We start from the raw sequence: 14,465 nt of genomic DNA on the forward strand, positions 1-14,465 counted from the left end.
ATGTCCCACATCTAGTCGGTCCGCCTCCTTTAATTTCCTCTTCAAATTCACCACAACGGGAACCATTTTTCACGAAATAGCAAGCCTTGCAGAGAAAAAGTGCTAAAATAAAATCTCTTCCGAGGAGAAGTATGAGTTAGCAGTTGAAATGCTATTTATTTGTAATTCCTGACCTTGAATGATTTTTAGTAATGAGTCCATGCTATGTTCCCCCTAGGGGTGGAGTCTTTTTCATGTTGGGCAACGCATAATTGTGACCAACAAGTCACTAGAGGTTATACGTTCCCCTCCCCAACCCAATGTTTATCGTGAATTCAAAAATGTTAATAAATTTTATAATAAATGTCAGTATTCATGTGTATGATTGCTCTAAGCATCTTGCACCTGGGCAAGCCTTTACATACTGTATGCTGTAATTCGGTCAGCAGAATTAGAAGCCATTACTGCGGTGGTGCAACGCTCGTCGACAGGTGGTTCGTGGACAGGTGGCGTTCCACGCCTCTTTGACCAATAGGATGTCGTGATTTGCCAAATGCACACGCGGGTCAAGCTGAAAAAATGTGAGTGTGAGTGCAGCGCCACCTCAGTTACGGCGTCGAATCGGATTAGTGTATACTCTTTGTAGTCACCTTCAGCCCCCGTATCTTTGCTTAATCCAAAAACGAAGGTGTTCACTTAGGGCTGCATCTGCTGATGAAGGCGAGGATGTTTGTCTGCTTCACTTTTATTGTTGTAAATATCGATTAAATTAAACTATTTCATTCAGCTTCAAAATGTACACGAATCTGTGTTGTATGAATAAAGTAACGAACATGTGATATGTTGAAAATATCTCTTCATAGCGGATTAATGTGTTATGGTCTTCTGAACATTTCATTTACTGAGTATTTTGCACAGTATGAAAAACGGGCATTTTCTGCAACGATTAATGTCTACCTTCCTAAATGTTTTCTTTGTGTGAAATGAGACTAAAGAATCAAATCGAAGGGCAGCCGCCTCATATAAATCTCAGTTTAATCTACAGATGTTCAGATTTACAGCTGAAGCAGTTGTATCAGTTTTCCCCTTTTTTAAAGTTTTCTTTTCTCATGTTCTACCATTTCGTTCTTGTCTTGTTGCGTTCCTATAGTGTTTTGTTGTTTACACTCATTGTACATTGTTTGCCTATTTCGTTGTGTTGTGTATGTGTATTGATTGGGTTCTTTTGTCTTTGTTGTTAGAATCCTTATTTCTTAGATGTACACGTATTTACCTACTCAAAAGGTCAAGAATTTGATTGAAAGGTCAATGCTACTGTACATGCATGTTTCCCTTTCGTAGTCTCCAAGAATGGAGCTGACTTGAAAATTTAATAGGGCCAACACGCGTACATGTATTTTATGTTCACAAGGAATGTCCTCCTGTCGTTGTAACAGTTTCCACGTCTGCACACAAGTCTACGACTGGATCTCATCGAAATTCCAACACTGAACGGGTTGCACAATCGGACGCACATGTGTTATTAGGCTCTGCGATGATTCACGACAGTAGCGGGGCCCGGGAGTGATATTTCAATTTAGCAGCGACGGTTATTGGACACGCCCCCAGTTTCCCCACCGGGGGTAGACTGCAGGGATGCATCCGACGTGTCAAGGGCGATTATGATAAAGTGAAATGGGCCAGTGGGTCAAACGTTGCCGTAAAGTTTTTTATTTGGAATAGGAATGAAAGCTACACTAAAAAATAAAGTTTTTCTGTTTGTAAAAACTACCCGTTTAACACTCTCTCAGACACTAATAAGCACGTTATTTGCCAATTTTCCCATACAGTGCAAGACACTTTGTGTATTGACACTTATCCAGAGATTCTTCCGAAATGTTTATGAAATGTTAACTACTGTCATACAAAGTGAAGGGTTGTCAGGTTGGCTGAAAAGCTGATGTTCATTGCTCACAATATTCATCCAAGATCTATGTGAACTAGTTCTGAACGGCAATACTCATGAGGGTTGAAGGTCAGCCCTAAATGTCCCAACATAATACCCCAAACTTGAGGAATTTCAAGCTCACCGTTTTTAACGTGTATCATAACTTGTTATTGAGTATAATGGAAGTCCCTTAAAATTATTTTCTCTCAAATGAAATTGTGTATGGTATCATCTTATTGAGCAAATCTTCTCTTTAATCAGCCAGCCCAGGCGCTGAAGTAAGTTCAGGGGACGTACTTCAGATAAGTTTATTATGTATTACTCTTGGGGTCTCAACATATGTTCAGATGTAAACATCCATTGTTTGAGATGTAAGTCTCACATTTGTCATGATCCCTGCGACTCTAATCTCCCTTTTCAGGTTTCCTGTCAAGTTTTCACATACCTTTTCGCAGACCGTCGTTCACGCTTCAAAATGGGAGGCAGCTCTGATTGAAGTTGTGGTCATGCCAGCTCATCGAAGCGACAGAGTTTAAAGCCGTGCAGTACGGCTTACCTTAGCTCTCAAAAACCCCAAAAAGTGAGACTTGCAGTACAAAACCAAACAAACAGTCAACTCAAGGCCTTTTTCGTCCAGCAAAAAAAAACCAAAGAAACAGTCAGGTGTTAAACCAGCGGTGTGGTTTCGAATCATGATAGTTCCCTGTATTCTGCTATGATGGTGAAAGCTAGAGTTTGAATTTAAAGAGTATATCAGAACCATATGGCTCCGACCACTCAGTATGCGACTGCAACGATCAACTACCGGTTATGTTCCCCGGGAACAACTCGCGCCAGTCCCCATGACCCTTTAGGGAATACTGTAGGTGTGAAATACGGTGTAACCGGCCGTCATAACCGTCAGGATTTGTTATCAGTCAGGTCTACTAATGAACTCCTTATACTTGCCGGCTTGACACGTAATTCAGCGGGTCAGGCAAATCGTCCCCGAGCGATGACAACTCACTATTTTCCCGCCTCTGTTGGGCATTTTCCTACTGTAATATTTACGAATTAAAGGTTAGAAGTACACCGTAAATACAGGCTTTATCCACAAGTCGCCCCAATTTCTGAGTGAACTTTGGAAAAGGGGGCTAAGTTGCGATTTTTTTAATAAAAAAGAAACGATCTGACCATACCGTCAAAATTTCCATTTCCATTTACCAACTTGATGGAGGGTATTTGACGTAACCACAATTTGGAAAAAGCCTAATGTTTATGTGTTCAGTTAATGTTCTCCCATCTGGCAAGTTAACGAGATCGTCACCATTGCTCATATAGTGTCCAGTCCACTTTTCGACCATTTTTGTAGACGCTTAGGGGGCCTAACTAATTTGTGGGATCTGGATAGCAAGTTGTTCCGCCATAGTTATAACAGTTGATATCTACCTTTGCGTCACAATGTACTGTCAAAGAGGCAAAAAGTTAGAAAAGAAGCGCTTTTGATCCCAAATGAACAATATCATTCCGACCAATATTCAGCCTTCACGTGAAAAACACAAGAAATCAGACGGGGCGTTCCAAGTACGTTGTACAGTCGACACTTGTTCTATTTTTTGCAGGGACAAAACAGATTACTCAATTATTTATAATATGTTTATTATAAGAGGGGTGAAAAAACAAGGACAAAAACTGGAATTCAAGGAATTGGGATTCTTGAAATCTGTTCTTGACAACAGTGTTTTGTTACAACAGTGTTCTTTGTAATGAGAGTCGACTGTATACCAACATACAAATATTATACGATTTCACAATCTCTTCTTGCAATCCCTTGAGCACAAAAAAATAAAAAGAAAAAAAGCGTATGCATGTATTCAGCGATTTCGATGCATAGCAGAGTCTGTATTGTAAACCTTGACATTTATTTCACCCGAAGAACACTCGAGTTCTTAAAGCGATAACTAAGAAACTGGAAATTGGTGAAGACTCCGGGAAAAGATTTAACCCATTTGCCCCGGCCATCTGGGGTCAGGGCGAGTGTAAATTATCAATTTTGGTGTGGATAGGATGGGCGTCTGCTTGCTCGCGTCCCTAGCGGGTCTCGACATGCAGTTGCCCCACCGTATAAGTGTGGCGTAAATCAACCCCTTTCTTTCCTCGGGTCCATCCACAAGGCGGATGTTTGTATGTTATAATTTGACTGGCTATTTGGACTGCTAGGAGTTTGGCGAAGCCGCCCGCACGTAGCTGACCGAGTTTGGACGAGGTTTTCGTTTGAAGACATCGGTGCAGCGCGGAATGACTACCACGGCACGTTCCCGTACGAGAACTAGTTCACAGGAAACAGCTGATTCGAATCATGGGTATGATATTCCGAACTGTACATGAGGAAGAGTGTGAGGATATTGCTCGTGTGTTTTTTTCGCAAGTCCTACTCAGTCTTTCAAGGGACTGAAATTCACCAAGGACAAGAGTCCTGTGACACGGTAAATGTCGCAAGCATGCATGAGTTTTTGAAATTCTAGGCCCAAAACAGCCCTATTTTACATGTGGTCATTAGGTAACTGGTCGACTTCTTGTTCAAAATATCCCAGTATTTCAGTCCAACTTGACATTGCGACCTGTCGTGAAATAATTTTGTTGTATATTTGGACCAAAACACAGTGTTCCAGAGAAATGCTCTCTGCAAGATGGTAATGTTTTCAGTTGCCGATTTTCAGTGGGCTTAATGCACGTGGTAAATTTAACAGTCACTCATTAATTGCAGAAAATATATTCCTTCATTTGCAGAGCTCAGTGTTCAAACCTGTTCAACTTCTTTGAGGTCTTAGCTCACAAATTCACATATTGACGTGTGTAACCACTAATCACATTGGAAAGGCCACGGTTTCATTGCCTGTTTCTTTGCAATTCGTACATCCAGACATGCAAAATTATCTATAAAGACAGAAAAGGGGCCCCCATTTTGAAGAGGAGAGACCTCAATGCGATGGAAATTTCCCACGATATATTCATTGAAATAGTAAGAATACTCTGAATTCTAACGACAGCCTTGGGATTCTATATAGTTTTCAATGAAAATGAAGGAAACCTGTTCGTGTTGGATACTCTGTCTGACTTATTTATGTGTAAAAGTATTTTTAGTCTTATACTCCCGACCCCTTAGCAAAGATTTTCTAATTTCAGGGACAACATACATGGCTGTTACCCCCACCCATACCCAAAGAAGTCGCTATCAGATATTACTTACACATGGTTTGTTGTTTAAGGAGTCATACTATGCAAGGTTAGTGTACATGTACATTGTACATGTACATGTAGCCTGCACTGGACGGGTACACGTTCAGAAGTAAACAAGAATAAGTCATGTTTGGCAGGTGGAGACTTCAAGTTTGCGATCTTAGCTGGAAACATGCTCATTTAACTCAATCAGTTTTAGGACACGATCGTACTAATGCAGTTTTCGCGTTCATCCTGAGGGAAATTGGCCAGGCCGAATAGGACACGATTCAATCCTAACGTGTACTCCTACTACAGATGAATCCCTGCTCTATGCGTGTGGCAGTGAGTGGGTGCGTTTGTATGGGGTGGAAATTGTGGTCGAAATATGTCGGAACAATTTCAGTCATGCAGCTGTTAAGATTTGTTGCAGAGGTGCGACAAGATCACACGATTGCAAGTACAGTTTGTGTCTGTAGGGTTTTCCTTGAGTAGCGGTATCCGTTTAATCATGGAGCATGAACGCCATAAACACTGGCCAGGTTTTAGCAAAGCCATTCTCTGAGAAAAAAATGCTGCTGTCAGTGATGTGAATTCTGTGCTGAAATGAGAATTGTAAGCTTGATTTTTTTTACCGACAGGTGTCGGTTGTGAATTTACAGATGAAACGTTCCGTAACAAAACCCTGTAACCCGAAGCTTTGGCACAGAACTTCACGAAGAGACAGTCTTACAATTGACGGTAGGCCTACCATAGGATTTTGAATCCGTGTCGACCATAGACATATAAATCTTAGGAAGATTACATGGATTTCAAACTGGCAGCTGTCTACTTTTGAAGACAGCCTTTGGACAAAACGTCACCAAAATCAACAGATAACCCCAATAAACTGAACCCATAAGCAAGGATAGGTTAACTCGTCATTCACGTTTATACATCTGTGTTACATTTAAACATCATCTAGGACAATTTTCGCTTGCTTGGTTGAAGTTGAGTAATTTTTCATTGAAGTGCAGGTCTTTGATTTTTATAATGATTAGTAAACAACAATGCGCTCAAGGTCAAGGGTGTTTACAAAAGTTATATGTAAAATACTAAATACATGCATGTATGTCCGTTGGGCAATTCTGTTGCGACAGCCACGCCGTAAAGTGAGTACAAAAAAAACTAAAAATTGACATTCTACATTCTGTCTCCTGAAAAGACCAACATTTTTTTCTCAAACGGCTAAAACTTCCAAGCCGATTTTCCGCGTCATTGGCTTCTATTCAATTTGAAATACTATTTCCAGTTCAGGTAGAACTTGGTAATTATTGGGTCATTGAAATCGGTTTTAGAGTACTGTGACATGACTCTTGGCTATGAGAGGGAAAACATGCATTTGATACTCACGTGTGCCTTCTCGCAAGTATTAACACACATCTGTACTGAAAGTCCACGTAGGTTCAGTGTTGACAATCGCTGACGCTGGCGAGGCGTACAAACCGTGTCGTGGCCGCTGAGGCATACCGTGCCTCAGGCGCTTCGAGCGGGACGCGTCTCTCCCTCCCATCTCTCTGCTTCATCAACACCGCGGACAGAGCTTTCTCACTGCTCGGGGAAATTCCTTTTAAAGTCCTCTTTTTAATGCATCGACTACAAAAAACGGCGCCATAATAATGTTACCATTATCACGCTGCAAATATAAACAATGTGTTATGTTCATCAGTTAAACCTGTTTACGACACCCATCGATATCTCGTTATCCCTGCAACAGAACCATTTTCCCTGGGTTAATGGTGCAGGAAAGAAGACACTTTATTATCACACCAACTGTAAAATAAAAACAAGCATATATTGCCAGCTAGCCTCCAGAAAAAGTGAAACTTAAAGCCTGGTGAAGTCAAGGCTTTTAAGGATTTAATTACAGCAGATAATTGCTGATTTTTCCGGACTAAGCAATAAAGAAATTCGTATGTACTCCCTTTTTTCACTCGTGTTTTGGTGACGGTCGGTTTAGGGAAGTGTTACAATGCCAAAATAAGCAAACCAGAATTTTTTTAATGATATCGGACGATAATAGTGATCTGAAATGTAACATAAAATTTTCGGTAAAACCGTTTGCGCTTGGCAGCGTGATGGTGGCAGAACTCCTGTCTGTAACGCAACAATTCTGGCACAAGCGTAGCGCTGAACGAGTTGCTTTAACATCTATCATAGAGGGCAAAGTGGGCCTCAACTTTAGTAATTTTCTGTAACATAAATGCTCTTTGTTGAGAAGAGGATTAGAAAAAAATGGGGTCCAGCTACTCTTGCAGGTGTCCCTTTAGAGAACTAATACCTCTTTGGGTTCATGAGAGCTGCCAACAAATTTTTTTTTGACGCGATGGTCGCGAAGATCCCACTTTGCACCATTGTTGTGCGAATGGAGGCGGGCAAGCATGAAGAAGCGCTCGCGCAGCTTGCAACCGATCGTCGGCGATGTGTGAAGCCTAAAAGTTTTGGAAATGGGGGTGAAATATGGGTCATCGCCAGATTCCAGGTTTCCTCCGATTAGTGATATGACTGAACAGATGTAAACAGGTCCTGGCTGGATCGCACAAACTTTGTCGAGAAGTATAACTCTCTAATCCGACAAGTCGTCAATAGTTCTGAGCTTTGGGAGTCGAAGTGTGCTTGGGACGGTATCAGAATAAACAAACACAACTGTAACGCAATCGTCAGGAGTCTTTTAACAAGATGGTCTGGTTAGGGAAAAGACAAGTACGAATAAGGGTGGTTCGTTGCTTTTGATAGTCAAGTTTGACACTGTGATTTGACTCATTTTAACGGCGCGATCAACTGTAGGTGCATCAACAAGAAGGCATTGGAGTGGCATTACGCTGGTCTCTACATGGCTGTCTGGTCCAGCGTTTCCACAAATGGGTACCAGGGAAGTGCCACCCCGCAATAAAGTCTGGTTCCCTGACTTGGCAACTCTGAAACCCTTGATCTTACCGTATATTGGGTATCTATTATACGGTCAGAAAATGAACATGACGTCCGGAACCTATTTTTAAATACAGAAGTTGAGTTTGAAAACTTAAGACATCAAACTTGGATTGGCTTTTGTGAATGCGAGTTTCCATTAATGAAGAAATCAAAGGTAAACTGGATCGATACTATGACATTTGAGCATTTCTTTGCAAAAACTATAGGAACCGTTTTTATCTGGAAAGGTCGGAAGACCACACAGTTGATCACGAAAAACTTCCAACCAAAGATATTTCTTTCAAAAATTTCGATCGAAATCAATAACAGCATGGTTCCTTCATGAAACGAAGCAAACAGTGTGCCGATCAAAATCGTCCCCGGATGTAACCCCCCCCCCTTCACGGGGAAAGTGGATAAGGATTACGATATGCTTACTTGGTGATGAGGCGATCGCGACCATGTAAATAGGAAACCAATTAAACTCTTTGAAGCCTGCAACTTTTTTTTCTGTTGATATGAGGATACAAAGGCCTGTTGATCAACTTGACATTTTGACAAGTCCCAAACAAGCACAGCGGCACAAAGAAATAACTGTGAGTTCTCGGTTTTGGACCGCAGGGAAGCATCATTCGAAAGTAAATGGACCGTGGATTATTACACACACCACCTACGAGATTTACACTTTTCTGATCTTTCAGATTGCGTGGTTCCTGTTTAAAAAGAAAGACCTTTGTAAGAACACAAAAAATATCCGAAGTTCATAATGCAAAATAGGGAAAACACACAATGTTGTCCTGCCCGTTACTACGGAAACAAGTTGTTAAATTTGGCTGCCAATCAAAAGTAACTTTTCGGAATTGATACCTCATCAATCATGTTGACAGTCTCATGCACTTCACCATTGCATACTTCATAATTAAGTGAACCATACCAACAAAAGATGTACAGCAAAACATTCCAAAAAGCTATGTGAGGAATCCGTTAAAAAGTGTTGAGATCATTACGGCGTTCTCTCAACTATGACAACACCGATTTATCCTCAAACCCGCATTCACGATGCCTGTTCAATGCACTTTCTTCGCTGGTTGGTAGACATTCTATATAGGTTGCCATAACAACTATGATAAATACCATCACAACAAAAAAGGCAAAAAATCACAACTCGGATGTTTTTGAGATACACATCACCTCACAAGTTGTCAGCTCCTCGTTGTTCCATTGACTGCTGGATAAACCGATAACTTTGGGGGAGAAATCTCCACCCAAAGATGATCACCCCCAAAAGTAGTATCTAATTCCATTTTGAAAACACATGCCATTGAATAAAGCAATTGGGGGGGGGGCTAGTTTGTCTGCACTTCACAGAAATTGAAGCTCACAGCATAGCAATGTCCAAGCCTCCCGTCCGTCTTTTGTCACAAACTCTCCAGTTCATGGCCTGGAAAACGCTCTGAGAGCAAATATATTGATAGCGTGGGAAATCGTGGCTTGATCATTGTGAATTTAGCTCCAGAATTTCGTCCCCGTCCCCACAATGATTTGTACAGTGGAGATGTGGCAGAAGAAATTGGTTCGAAACCTCCGAGCACGGACTTCATCGAGCAAAAACGAATTTACCATACAAGGACGTACATACTCTGAACAATATCGCCCAACTCAAGAGATTTTCTTCGGTCTTTTAAGATTACATTCTTCATGAGTATTTCCGAAAAAGGACTATTTCAATGGATCTCATTTTTCATGCCATATGAACTCACAGATGTCCAGACAATTCTATTACCAGTATGTTGACTACGTGTCGGAATGCAATTGCCGGAAGTAAACCGCTCTGCTGTCGAAGACTTTGCAGAATAATTAAAGTTCTCCTCCTGGAATCGACTCGCGGATTCCCACAATATTGTTAGCTTTATTACCAAACATACAAACAGCTTTACCTTGTTTGGTTTTCCCTATCACCCTTATCCTATTATTGAGTAAACCTACACCACTCAAAACACAATTGGAAAGACACCTCATTCCGCTGGCTTTACAAGAAAACAAGCCGTTTCCCCAAACCCCTCGACAATGCCCGAGAAATCCGCGGATGAAAGAAGATCCCCGTCTCTAAAACCAAGCCAAACAAAGCAGTCCAATTTGGCCGAGACTTGCATAGGACCAGGAAGGACTTTGATGCGGGCCGCCCGGCTACTTGCGCCCGGGCGTTTTCCCGGTGTTTATGGCTCAGCGGTACCCCCATTGAAGTTCCCCATAGATTAGCTGCCGTGGAATTCATGTTTTACGATATTGCTACATGGGCGTAAAGGGGAATCTGTAAAAAGAAAACCCACTTTAAGAATCCGGCATTGATATAGACAGTTGGAGAAAAGATGCACACAGATTGCTGTACGACGAGAGTTGACAACATGGTTCATGTGTGATAGAGGGCGCAGGGCACAGCGCCACCAGAACCCGACCGAAACTGCTGTATTCACGTGGATAACAGAATTCGCATGGCAGATGCATGGTAAAAACATTTCTTCGCTGCTTATCTGACAAGGCAATGCCATGAGGTCAATCCGTGAAAAGTATACATTTACCAATAAGAATATGCTTGGATAATTGGATGTACTTAATTAATAGCTCTTTCATCTTAAATTTCTAATTTTATTGTAATTACTTTATTTAGAAAATTTCAACTATTGTATGCCAAAACATATATTTGTTTTTATCTAATTAGCATGGGAGTCCCTTGACTGTTCATGTATGTCCTCTTAACCGTTTTGCTCTTGTATAAAATAAGACTTAATTTAATTAATATGTTTCAGATTTAATATTTTTCACTGTAGTTTTTCTAACTTTTATTGTTGTTACTTCAATTTATGAAACTCTATAGACTATCCATTGTTGTATTTGTTTTTGTCTGGTTAGCTTGGAAAGCCCCTCAACTGAATTTTTTTCTCTTTGGGGGATCCTTCAGATATTGTCTTCAGTTTATTTCTGTCTAAATTATGTTGATGGAGCATCTCTTTGTTCTCAAGTTGGGGGCTTATTAATGGGGCGTGTTGGCATTAACATCGTCGCGAGAATTTTTTCGAGACCAACCATTCGCTATATACAGTGATAATGCAGTGTAAGTGAACGCGCAGGTAGAGCCAGTATCCTTCACGCACATTTCACAACTGCTTTGTTATTTCCACCTTGAAAATCTAACGGGTATTCTACGCGGCCATCTATAGATCCGGGCCATCAGCCGACTGTACTGACTTTTGTCAAATCAGAACTGTACCCTTCCATCGTTATCGAAACTCACTGGGTGGCGTGGACTATAACCAGCCCTCAATTTGACGAGAGGGCGATCAAATTATATATCAATTAGTTTCGCGCCACCAACGAGGTTTTCAGAAAAGGTTTTTATTACAACGACGGGAGCCTTTGAAGAACATCGTAAACGAAAGTAATTTCAGGTGTACTGCAGACTAACATTTTCCAGACGTCTTCTCACTACCTTGCTACTGAGCTTTTATTCCATCAAAGTGATAGTTTAGATCCCCCCCCCACCTCTTCACATCTTCCAAAATGCTACCTGGCACCAGGTAAAAATATAAGAAAAAAGATTCTTTTAAGGTTGAAAATATGCGGTGAGTGCATATTATTGTATCTGAGTAAACCTACCTGTTTACTCAAGTGAGAAGTTTGCTCTTTGCTGAACAAAGACCTGCGAGATAGGATGGCAAATTACAGGCAACAAATTGAGAAAAAAAGATATCCTTTACACGAGGACCAAATTTATTTGTTTTCAACATAACTGTTGAAAACCACAAATGTGAAGTCACCAATAGATTTATGAGAAAATGGTTACAAGAGACGATTTCTATTTACCTTAGTCACCTTATCGGCAATATACAACTTATGACTAGCACTCTCCGTCATCATGGGTTCCCTTTTCTTCAAAAAAAACCCTTGCAAGATATACGATTTTACATAAAACTGCCGCACACTGTGCAGTATTATTTTGCTAATGGAGAGCCCATCTGCTGGAGGGCGCTATTCGACCGATGGGGAAGTCAATGTTGTTGTGATTTGTTATCCTTAAAGTGTGGCTGCAATAGATTTTTGTGATTACAAACCTCTAACATGCACCTTTCTTACACAGTTAACCTTATTTTCAACTTCTGTTTCATTATTTCAAAGGGTATTTTGACGCCTTTTTGGTTTTCATGCTGATGAAATTTCCATATTCATAAACAAAACTGTAATGTCATCTCAGGAAGAAGCCCCGTATTACATTGGTTTGTACACAAACAGTTCTGCACTTTTGTAGATTTTAATTTCCTACATTCAGTTTTTTCTTCTTTTGCTGATGCATTGCTGTCTATGTGCATAGCAATAAGAACACATCAATCCCTCTCTCAGAAATGTTTCCAGTAGGTAAATTCTGGGTTCACAATTTGAACAGAAACAACTATGCACTGAACCATGTCTTGCTTAGATGATTTCACAGCAACAGCGCCCTCAATTACTTGAATAATTTTAATAGTTTAAAAACATGCAAAGATTTGATACAGTGACTGTCTTACAAAGTAGAGATTGAACTAACTTTTGCCTAAGGTTTTAACAGATAGTAAGTACGAAACAAGGTTATGACAAAACGGAAGACATGTGAGTGACGAATTTATTCAGGATTTGTCGTGTCTTGAAGTTTACAGATGAGCTCTGTTCGATTTGACAAATTTGTTGCAATTTCAAGACCTATCACAGGCTGTACTGAGACGGAAGCGAACATAATAAGGCTTGATAGTTACTGTATAATGTTCACAGTACATGTACTCTTCTTTATTAGTGGAATTTATATCGGCAACTGTGCAAGTGAATTTTATTTACATTATTCAATTTCTGTGTACTGCAAGCTTAAGTCTTTATTCAGTCCTACTGGATACGCATGTTACGTTCCAGGGAGGATTCCCTTGAGGATTAAGAGCTGATCTTCTGGCACCATATCAGCTGCCAGAACTCAGTCAAGCGTTCAGACCGCGTCTTGAGGAACAAAAGCGGAAAATGCCAACCACACGACACAAAAAAATGCGCTTTCACCTGACTTCACAACAAAGAAAAAGGCCACGATGGGCAGTGAATTTCGGCAGAGGTAGCTCTAATCGGTGTTTTCCTCTTAACGGGTAAACCTCTATCGCCGCCCACGCTTGGTTAAACTCGGGGGGGGGTGTTTTTTTCTTTCTTTCTTCGTCTTCTCCTCTTTCATTTCCAAAATGCCGCCAAATGGTGACAAGGAGGAATTAAACGGGATTAGGGCAGTCCTGCGCGTGGCCGTGGCATTGTTCGCCGTGAACAGCTCCTGAAAATATTGACTCTGCCTGACAAAAAAAGTGGAGCCAGTGCCGTTTGAAGTGATGTCCACGCTTTTGTGAAACGCTGACATAATCGCCAGACTTTTAATAGCTGAAACCCACAGCAGAGGGGAGCCGCTCGTGTGTGTGTAGGTGGGGGGGGGGATATGGCGCATCCAATCGTGTAGTCATTGCACTATTGAATTAGCCCATAATATGCCCCACTCGCTTTGTTGTTCCCACTTGGGGACAGGGTCAGACGCCGGTTATTCGGTTAGTGAACTTGTATCAACTTTCAGTATTTCAAAACGAATTCGACAGTACTTCTGTGAGCTTATCGCGTTTTCTTCCTTTCTCCGTTCATTTGATGAACTGGCCCATAACAGCATGTTCAGTAGTGTACAGGTTAGTGATCTGTATAATTTACTTTTCAACCACTCGCCATTCAGTTTTGTGAAGGCCTCAGTTTTTCTGTACATTAAATAATAAAGTTTCCCTTTTTTCGTTTCATCTTTGACAAATGGATACTCCAGTAGACAAATACACCGCGACTATTAAAAAACGGACTGGAAAATGCATCTGGTGGGACGTGGAGAGATTTAATCCAGTGGAAAACAACTGCGCTGGTTGGAATTCCTAGCGTCCGATTCTGTTTTCTTTTGAGTGATAAAGCGACTGGTAAGAGTCTGGTAGTCATCCTTACACAGCGCCCTCTGTTGAACACACCTTGAATCACCCTTAGGCAGACAAAAAGATGTTTCATAACTCAAGGCGATTGCTTACTCGTAGGGCCAACATAGCAACTTTTTTGTACCTGTGAAATGAGCCACGGTTCTTATGCATTTCAGAAACGAAATGGGAACGAAATAGATTGAATAATGCCCCAGTTGGGGTTGCAATGATCACTATTCGTTCAAAGAATGGATCTAAGTAAAGAAAAAGTGCAACCTCCCCATGGTTGAGAATGATTCCCCAGCCCCAATCTTTACTTGGCGCGCTTTTTAATGACCTGTTTACGATCCTCACCATGAGTTCTCATACCAACGTGCTGCTTCCTTTGATGTTTTTGCCGGTCCACTGAAGAAAAA

Source organism: Acanthaster planci, linkage group LG08, assembly GCF_054643075.1.
Source record: "Acanthaster planci isolate LZ-2023a linkage group LG08, COTS_SCS, whole genome shotgun sequence".
In the NCBI taxonomy this organism is placed as follows: domain Eukaryota; kingdom Metazoa; phylum Echinodermata; class Asteroidea; order Valvatida; family Acanthasteridae; genus Acanthaster; species Acanthaster planci.